Here is a 10,592-nt window from a genome sequence, read left to right on the forward strand (position 1 = left end):
GCGGCTTACTTCCGGGGGGCGGGGTCGACCGAGCACGACGCCGCGCACGCCCCCGGCGGCCATCTTGCTGTCGGGCGGATAACGCCGGGGGTGAAATTTAGCAGCCATTTTGAATGAGGGACTGGGGCAGCCCTCTAGTGGCGTCCTACCACCAGCAGCCATCTTGGGTTCGGGCGGGGAGCAGCCCTGGGTGGGTGTTGACCCCTAGCGGATCTCCGGGATCCCACATGAAGCCAGAAGGATTGAGGCGGGAGGGCCTGGCTTGAATTTTATAATCTGAATCCCTTCTCGGTGTCGTGAGCCCAGATCCGTAGTGCGAGTCAGCTACGCACGAGCTACTGGAGCCAAGGCAGCGCCTGAGCTCTCGTCTCGGCTGAGCCTGCCCAGTCTGAAGTGCTGCGGGTTAGGAGATCTGGTGCCTTGACTCTCACCAGCTGGCTTTCTATGGAGGGCTCCTAATAATAATAATACCTAGCGCTGATGTAGCACTTCCTAGTCATGTGTTTCTCGGTGTCAGGCATTTTCATCCCCATTTTTCAAACGAGGACCCTAACCCCTGGTTATGTGGCTTGACAATGGTCAGATGGAAAGTTACCAGCAGAAGCAGAACTCAGGTTTACTGCTTCACAGGTCTGTGGCCTCTCTGCTCCACCACACTGTCTCTTGCTGTAAAAAACCCAGGGGTTCTCAAACAGGTTGTCATGACCCCTCAGCCCCTCACGAGGTTATTATGTGAGGGTCAGAGCTGTCAGCCTCCACCCCAAACCCACTTTTCCTTCAACATTTATAATAGTGTTAAATATTTAAAAAATCTGTTTTTAATTTATGGGGGAAGGGAGGGTGTATTGCACTCAGGCTTGTGTGAAAGTGGTCACCAATACAAAAGTTTGAGAGCCATTGTCTTAAATACTATGGAGACAAGCACCTTTACAATGTGATAGCACTAAAATAGAAGTGGTGCCAACTCTTAAGCAAAGTTGTGATTTGTAAATCTGTTATTAATAAAATGATGAAGTATTGGAAGGGAAGAAGTTGATCAGTGAAGCTGGAAATTTACTGCCTAGTTGCAATGGTGTCCTTTAGTAATTTGTTAGCCAGAATCATAGAATATTGGGGTTGGAAGGGACCTTAGGAGGTCATCTAGTCCAACCCACGGCTCAAAGCAGGACCATTCCCCAGATTTTTACTGCAGTTCCTCCAAATGGCCCTCTCAAGGATTGAGCTCACAACTCTGGGTTTAGCAGACCAATGCTCAAACCACTGAGTTATCCCTCCCCTGATGATGAAAAAGATGTCTTGCCACCTTGCTACAGCAGTGGCTCTACAATGGCTTTGTGCATAATGAATAATTATACCATGCGTAATTAAAATAGATAGTAGTAGTGGTCCATGAAAACATATCTAACTACTTATCTGGTTTCTGCATCAGTCAGTGATTTGGATGTATATGCCACTGGTTGCCAACAATCCTCATGCTTTTGTAAAATCACTACACCTAACCCAGGCTGTGAAGCATCTGCTGAGATTTTAATAGGCCTTTCTGCGGCATAGAACTTCAACACTGGTTCTTGTATTAGTTGTTTTAAACCTTCCATGATTCCTCATTTTCTGCACCCCATTTTTATTCTCTAGAAATTTTCTCAAAGTGGCTGCTTTGGTAGATAGATTAGGTATGAATTTTCCAAGATAACCATTCCCAGGAACTGTTGGACATCTTTCTTTGACTGGGGATGAGGCTGAAATTCCTCTAATCAGGTTTTACACCTTCATTGGAAATAACGTCCCCAACAAAAGTCAATTCTGTAACCCCTAAAACACATTTCTCCCTATTTAGTTTGAGGTTTGCAGCTCTAGTTAAATCCAGAACTTTCTGAAGTCTATGATCATGCTCCTCTTTCATTGAGCCCCAAACGATGATGTCATCCATTGAGGTGTCAACACCATTAATGTGTTTGTAGATCATATGTATGGTTTTGTGGTACACTTCTGGTGCTGAACCTATGCCGAAGGGTAAGCGTAAGAATGTATGTCTTTCAACTGGGGTATTAAATGTGCATAGCTTTGAACTTTCTTTGGATAATTTTAGCTGCTAAAAACTTGAAGATGCATCCAATTTGCTGAAATATTGTGCATTTGCAAATTGAGCCATAATCTCTTCTCTGGTAGGTAGTTAAAACAGGTCATGATATTCCCAAAAGAGTGCCTTCCTGAAAGGGTTGGGGGAGACCCCATCCAGTGCAGAGCGAGTGCGCCCCATCTCTCTTAGGGTGTAGGGGTGGGGCATACGTAACCTATGTCTAAGCCTCCTTAGCCCAAGTCAATATACTCACCCCAATAGCTGGGCAGTGTAGCCTAATGGCCAGTGTCAATAGAATTTCCCCAGTAGTCAGGGCAGTAAAGCCTAGTGACTAAAGTCAGTAAATTTGCCCTGGCTAGGCAGGGCAGTGCAACCCAATGGCCAGTGTCAATAGATTTGCCCCAGTTGGTAGGGCAGTATGGCCTAGCGGCTAAAGTCAGTAAATTGGCCCTTGGTAGGCAGGGCAGTGTGACCCAATAGCCAGAGTCCATAGATTCACCCCTCTTAGCAGGGCAGTAAGGCCAAAGTCAGTAAATTCATCACTGGTAGCAGGGTAGTGAGGCCGAGTGGCCGCAGTCGGGAAGGGGGCCGCTATGGACAAAAGGGGGATGGTGGCCCATGTGGTGGGGTCCAGGCTCTCCCTGTCCCCCAGACTCCAAGTAGTGTCAGGGGCAAATGCCACTGAAGTCAGCTGGGGGGTTCTGACAGAAACACACTGACTCAAAATTCCATTTCACTAACTGGGCCACAATCTAATTCCCCTGAGCTGCTTCCAAATGTAGTTCCTGCTGCTGTGGTCTGGGCATCTCTGCTGTCTCTGGGTTCCCCAGTCTGTGTTTTCCCTGGCAACTACAGACTCTATAGGGCCTCTGTGGGTACCTTGGTGTCTGCCTGGGATGCGGCGTCTCTGCCTCCCATAATCTCGGGCTTTGGCTGATCCTTGGCTGGAGCCAGCGGCATATGTCCTTCCTCCTTGGCAGGCAGCAGCAGCAGCAGCTGAGCAGAACTGCTCCCTTTTATATTAGTGCATTTGGAGTATGCCCAGTAAAGTTGAGGGGGCATGGTTTCCTCAGCCCACAATGTAGAGTTAACCCTTCCCTGTCCAGTGCAGGCGAGTGTTCCCCATTACAGTGCCTCATAGCCAAGTTCAGTATGATTCTGTAGTGAGAGCACCCATTTTACCAGATTGAGTTTCTCACATGCAGCCAGGCCTAAAATTGGTGTCACCTCCTTTGGCACTACAATGAAAGGGAGCCTGTACATAGTGTTTGTATGGTTGATGCTAGCAATGCACCCCTCCTTCACGGTTATATTTGTTCCAGAATAGCCAGTTACTTTTTTTTTTGTTGGTCCCAGTTTTGATTTTATCATCTCATAATCTTGTTCAGACAGAATATTAATCTGAATTAACTCCTATGTCCAGTTTCAGTGGAATAATTGTTCCATTCACTGTAGGCAGTATTCAGTCCCTCTCATCTAGGCTTGCTAGAAGAAAAACTTCTTAACCAGATTGTCTTTAACTGAATACACTTGACTTTTCTGCATTTGGGATGTACAGCATTTTGCAAAATGACTATTTTCCCTACATTTATGACAGTTTCCTGAAGGCAACACACAGTTTGGGACCACGCTATGATCCACACCTTCCACATTACCATGTGTACCCAGTGGTTTTCATAGTTAGGGGTTTCATTCTTTGATTCGACCTATTCGGCCTATATTCTTTTATACATAATACAAGGATAACCCCTTCTACAGCAGTGGCTCTCAACCTTTCCGGACTACAGTACCCTTTTCAGGAGTCTGATTTGTCGTTAATACCCCAAGTTTCACCTCACTTAAAAACTACATGCTTACAAAATCAGATATAAAAATGTTACAGCACATTATTACTGAAAAATTGCTTTCACATTTTGTCTATCTGAAATTTTAGTTTGTACCGACTTTGCTTTATTTAGCCTGTTGTAAAACTAGGCAAATATCTAGATGAGTTGATGTACTCCCTGAAAGACTCTGCCAACCTTCTCAAGGTAAGTTGAGAACCACTCTAGTGAATTCAGCTTTTTGGCTTTTGCTTTCACAGTTTCTGCTGCCCTACATATTTGGAGAGCTTTTTCTAAAGTTAAGCCTCCTTCATAGAGTAGTCTGTCTCTTAACACATTGTCTTTAATGCCATAAATGATTCTACCTCTGACCAGAGAATTTGTCAGCTCACCAAAGTTATAGATTGTACTGAGTTTCCTGTTCACACCGTGAGCTCCCTGCAGTGAGTCCACCTGAATGGAACACTTGGGGAAGCTTTACATGCCCCCCAAAGGGGCCATGCACCCCAACTCTACAGTCAGCAGTGACTCTCAGCCAGGTTGGAAATCAGAAGGGGTTATTAGTCTTGTGGGAAAGTTAGCTTGGTTCTTCCCACTTTTTTCAGAGCAGCTGCAGCAAAGTGGTTGTTACGGAAGTATTTTGCAATTTCAACAACATTAGCCTTTATTTCTGGAACACTGAAATCTTTGGCTAGGAAGTGCATCAAATGAACACTGCAACTCTATGTTATTAGCTTGGGACTCTCTTCTAAATTTCTTCTCATCTTGGCTCACTATCATTAGGGGAGGGATACCTCAGTGATTTGAGCATCAGCCTGCTAAACCCAGGGTTGTGAGTTTGATGCTTCAGAGGGTCATTTGGGATTTTGGGGCAAAAAATCTCGCAGGTTGGTCCTGCTTTGAAAGCATGGGACTGGACTCAATGACCTTTCAAGGTCCCTTCTCATTTTATAAGATAGGATACATTTGCAGCATAGTCTATGACCAAGCTGTATACTAGACATTTGAATTTTTTTTCAGTTTGTTATAGCTTTTACTGCTACTTGTAAGTATTTTGCTGTGTGTGAATTTCCCAATGTATCAATTGTTTCTGTAAGGAAGACATTCTCTTCTTCTGTTGTCACACAAGCACATACAACATGATCATTGTGGACGCTGCTCCACCCATCAAGACTCAGGTTAACAATTTCACCCTCTAGATCTTTGTGCAAAAGACCTTTGCACACCACTTAATTTCTCTTTCATACACTTTATCCAGCAATTTGCCTGCGACATCTGGTCTGTTAGGTGGACTGTATCCTGGTCTTAAAGACTGAACCGTGTTAATGAAGTGTGGGTCCTCAATCATATGGAAAGGAGAGTTTGTTGCATAAACAAACCAGGCAATTTTTTCATCAATTACCTCTTTTTGTAATCTGCTAGTTCTTATCACAAACTTTTCTGTGGTTGTTTCTGGATGATGGAGATTTTTTTTCCTTTTTGCTACAGGTGATAGCCACAGTAGATGTGACATACATGATGTGACTGAAACACTATTATTGGCAGATAACTTTGAAACTATAGAAAATGATGGTGATCTTGAAGGTGGATAGGCTTCAGAATGCTGTATGTTGAGGATGGATTTTCCTAAACAAAATAAGTCAATGCAGTTATTTAATTATTATTACTACACTTCTCATTTAGTATTACTCATTGCTCTCACTGACACTCAGTATTACTTTAAAGGTGAAATTGTAAAAGGAAGATCTGCCTATTTCAGCTATTTATTTTTTATCACAACTGCATCTAAAATGATAGTATCATCGAGTAAAAACTATTTTTTTTTGCTCAAACATGAAAATTCAAGAATAGTCCAGAAGGAATACAGGCAGTCCTTAAGAAAGAAGTATGAAATAAAAAAGTTTACCAACCTGCATGTTCAGACATGTTCCATTCATCATCTTCAACGCAGCTTCCTCCTGAGAAGGAACACTTCTCATGATGTTGTTTCATTCGGGCAACCAGGCTTTGCATTTCTTTGTTGCACTGTTTGCATTTTGCATGCATGCCTGTCTTACCCACAGGTAGAGGAACTTCATTAAAATATTCCCAAACTGGGTCTCTTTTACGGACTGCTGCTGTTAGGTTTTCCCTTCTAGTGAGAGAATGGTATAGTAGATCTCAAATCAATGAAGGCTACACTCAGAAAGACCTCAAGACTTCTGGAATATGCTGCTCAAACAGTTTCACTTTTGTTTCTACGCCTGTCCCTCCCTTTTCACATTTATCTCCAGATGACTTCTCCTTGTCCTGATCTATTCCGCCCCTAACAATTTTCTATTCATTGAACTTTTTGAAACTTTGCACTTCTAGAGAGAGGTAAGGGATTGACTCTGTGTATACAAATTTGCAGAGGAACAATAGGGTTGAGGTCTGTTATTTCTCACCTCTCTATATTATTTATTTATTATATATTTAAAAACATTTTTGCTGTTGACAAGCATATTATCTCTGGAAACACAAATCCACAGTTTGAGAACTGCAAAGCTAAGCATCTCTGATAGTATGTAGACTGATCACTGAGTCCCATTGGGTAGATAAGAAAGATTAATCTATACAGAAACCCCTGGATCGCCATAAAATTGGGTCCCTAATCCATGAACTATTGGAACTCATTTACAAAACTTTTCTAAAACATTACATGAATATATTGTCTCATACTATATAATTAGAATTTATAGTCCCTATTCCATGATGAGATATCTTTGATCTATAATGTATCTTAATTAAAACTATCTTTAGATAGTTTTTTTTCCTCAAAAAGCATTTTATCAAAAAAATCCAATTTTTTTGATTTAAAAAAAAATTGATTTTTATCCACCCTGCATAGTACTGTCCCTTATGAGGGAGCATCTCTTAATTGTAATCTTCTACAAACATAGCTCTACAACTACCAATCCTGTTTCACTCTTATTTTGTCCCTGTCTACGTGCAGCAGTATAATAAAGTAGCATCTATCCTGCTATTCCTGACCAAACTGCTATTTGCAGTTGCTTGTGCAAATACAAAAAAGCAGATGAGACAAAGGAGTAACTGGTGCTGGCAGGATTAATTATAACATGACAGCAAGTTCACCAGCCACCCTTGTCTACACAAGCAGTATGATATTACACAGTAATAGTTGCCATCTCGGCCAACACCAGAAACTGGAATCTGAATTTTCAGAGCTGAAAGCATGTGTCTCTATAGCTTAAGCTGTGTCTCAGGGTGACAGCTATAAAAGACCTATAACCTCTATGGATTAGGCACAGAGAATGACAGGTAAATATGGATTACATATTTCTCCTGGACAGAGGAAGTTTGTCCCGAGCATTTGATGTTCACAGTAGTTTGAATCCCAGATGAGCTCCCGCTTATGTGATGGTCATCATCTTGATAGACACCAGCGATCTCCAGATCTAAAACTATAAATTGCTTTAGCCTGAATTAAAGAACCAGGCCCTGAAGCTTACACTGTAACAGGCATAATGGGGTATGCATAACATACAGTGACCAGTATAGTTACGTATTATTTGTAATACAGTAGCATCTAGGTGTTAAAGGGAAAGGACTGAAAGACAAAGGAGGAGTGTGTGTGTGTGTGATAAGAAAAGAGACCCTTATGCTTTCTGTCTCCCTAGGTTTGGCCTCCCTGTCTGGCGTCTGTCATCTAGTAGGATCTCTTCTCCTGCAAAGAGGACCTCTCCCACCCTAAATAATAAGGAGTCAATCAGTAAAGGTAAAATCAAATAAAGTGTATTGAAGGGTTATAACAAAGAGTGGGACAAATAAAAAAGGGAATAAATAGCAAAATTGCGCAATACAGTGATTACCCTCCAAACTCAACCCTACAAAACAGACATAAAAACCTTCTTCACAGATCAAAGCGACGGCAGGTGCTTGGGACTTCAATCCTTGGGCTAATGGCAAGCCTTTGGAGAGGAGCTCCAAGGAGTCCCTTGATGTTCCTTTGGGATCACGAGAAGCAGAACACTCAGTACACTCAGGAGAACAGCGACAGATGATGACAAAGGTAAGTGTTGTTTCTTCTCTGTCTCTCTCTTCTCTTTACAGGTGAGGAAGCTGTTGGAGGAAAATCCCTAGCCCTTCTATCACTATGATGGATAGATGCCTGCAGGTAAGATCCGTGACCCATGACTGTCCCTGGCTGCCACTCAGATGGACAGTCCTGAGGCCATGTTCAGGGCAGCCTTTTATACACTTGCCCGGGAAACCCCTTAGAAAAGGCGGGAAGCCCCTTCTGGGAAAGCCATTAGGAAAACCCGTTCTGACTGAAAGTTGTTTACAACTCCAGGAGAAATAAAAGAGTGAGAAAATGGACCTATAGCTCACGTGGGTACAAAACTCCATTTTAGAACCAACATAGATTCCTGTAGTCACAAAACATATTAAAGTGAACCCAACCTAACATAGGGACCAACTGAGAGTGGAGCTGCATTGTGCTGTGCACTGTACAATAAAAGTAGTAGACAGTCCCTGCACTGAAGACAAAGGGTAGGAGAAAGGGATGCAACACAAATGAATGAACAATGAGATGTCCTGGAAACATCATATTAGTGCCATGATTTGATTTGGGGTGGGGTTTTGTTGTGCAGGGATTTATTAAATGGAAAGACAAAGCCAGGGAGAGGAGACACTGAAGGTAGGAGGTCAGGGAAAAGGAGAAGAAAAGCATGCAAGGTACTAAGTGGGGAGAGGCAGAGGTGAAGACACTGAGATGGTGGTAGTGGGGAAACAGCTGGAGCAAACAGCCAATCAGCACAGGGGAGAGAACATCAAATACAAACAGTAGAAAACCTTGAGCATCAGACTCAGCAGAAAGCGTTGTAGGTTTTCTTGAGAAACCTTGAGAAAACCTTGCTGTAGAAAACCTTGACGAACAGATCCTGTGGGTGTCTACTGATATATTTAAATTCCTTCTCTTATCATATGAGAACTAAACTACCCAAAGCAGGAATTGCTCTCCTTATGTGTTTGTACATGGTCAACTACTGCAATACAAATAAAAAGTTTTTGCCTTTTTTCAACCAGGAGCAGCTTGTCAAAGTTCTGGCCTGTGCCTTGGATCCAGATGTTCCAATTGGGAGTAAAAACAGATGACTGAATCTGTTTTTTTCCTTGATGCAATCTGATTTATTACAAGGAACATACAAAGTCCTACTTCTCTAATGCAGAAGGAACCAAGAATAAAAGAAGCAGTTCCTTAGCTTATAGGCCCAAGTCTCTTTAGCCAACAGACTCAAAAGTTCTCTTGCTAGCTTCCTCCAGGGGCACACTGGGTACCCAAGTTACTGCTTGGTTTTCTTTCTGCCTCTCCTCAGTTACTAGCTTGTCTTTTTTACGCCCCCCATAATACCCAATCAAACCTTTGCCCAGCAGGTGCTAATTTCTAGCAGATTTTATTAGGCCTTGTTTTAAATGTGACCCCTTAAATATTTCTTACAACTGTCTTAAGAAATGTCTGCACATTTGTCTGCACATCAGTTTTAATTTAACCAATAACAAGGTTTCACCCACCTCATAACAAAATAATACTAGTGTAATGATATGTTAAAATGAGTAAATAAAACTGTTTTAAAAATCTTCTTATACGTTAATATTTAGTATTGTTTTATCATGCATATTTAAATAAATATATTTTGGTGTAACTCAAAACAAAAGGCTCCTATATTGGAGTCTTTAAAAATAATTAGCTTAAATTTAAAAGACTAAACTTGACATAACCATGAAAGCAAGGAAAATTGCTCAGTTGTATTGCTACAATGTCATATGAACCTGACAAGCAGTGGCTCTCAGTCCTACTGACCTAGGCTAACTGGAAAACCTTCACCTCTCAGCTGAAAGTAATTAATCACTAATAGTTTGCTGTCCCAGGCAAGCATCTGTTCTTCTTGGATGACAGGGGCATCCATTCTTACTTGCCAGGAGTCAGAGTAGATGTATGTATTTGCATGACTTTTATCATCAAAAATAGATGCACACAGTCACAGTATGTGATTGTACTTTTATCTTCCATAGTAGATGAATAAAATTGCTTGTTAATTCACTGCAATAAAAAGTTAGAGTTGATTAGCTTCATCTTTACCCAACAGTTACGTGGAGCTGGTGATTGGGGAATACACTTTATACCTAGTCTGTATTTAGCTGACATCTTGTGTCAACATAAGTAGTAAAGCAAACTATGAACCAATTTCTCTAATTGCTTTTGTCCAACATAAAATGCTCCCTTTAATTTAAGTTGTGGAAGTTATTCTTCACTTTCTGTTGTAAATAATTGTGAAGTGTTGCTATGCATTTTTAAACAGCAGATAGGAAAACATCTCTCCTATAACTCAGGCAGATAACACCACTGATTAATTTGGCTAATTGTTTTTGAGGTAAATAAATGTTTCTGCTATTTTTACTGAAAAACTAGGAGAATTATACATACAAAAAACATACACCAGAAAAATGTTATTTAAGTTGCAAAGTCAGCACTGAAAAGCTAGGAAATGCCTAAAATAAAGTTTATAACCTACAATTTTTCCATAAGACCTTTGCCTCATTTAATTCACATGATAGACAGCACTCAGGAAACAAATCAGGGTCATGTTGTTAATGAGTCTGTTGTCCTTAAGATCGCTACCTCAGTTGCTTTTAGAAGTTAGAAGGTG

General features: G+C 41.4%; 1 long non-coding RNA gene across 2 annotated transcripts; it reads left to right on the forward strand.

Annotated features, from left to right (window-relative positions):
• Positions 1-58: 58 nt before the first annotated feature.
• LOC123373141 lies at positions 59-10,023 on the forward strand. Of its 2 annotated transcripts, none has more exons than XR_006580583.1 (4): positions 59-190; positions 7,560-7,657; positions 7,799-7,951; positions 8,971-10,023. It is a non-coding gene; the product is annotated as an uncharacterized LOC123373141 (long non-coding RNA). The 2 variants fall into 2 exon arrangements; XR_006580582.1 differs by lacking the exon at positions 59-190 and adding an exon at positions 204-630.
• Positions 10,024-10,592: the final 569 nt, after the last annotated feature.

Source organism: Mauremys mutica, chromosome 6 (assembly GCF_020497125.1).
Source record: "Mauremys mutica isolate MM-2020 ecotype Southern chromosome 6, ASM2049712v1, whole genome shotgun sequence".
NCBI classification, from domain to species: domain Eukaryota; kingdom Metazoa; phylum Chordata; order Testudines; family Geoemydidae; genus Mauremys; species Mauremys mutica.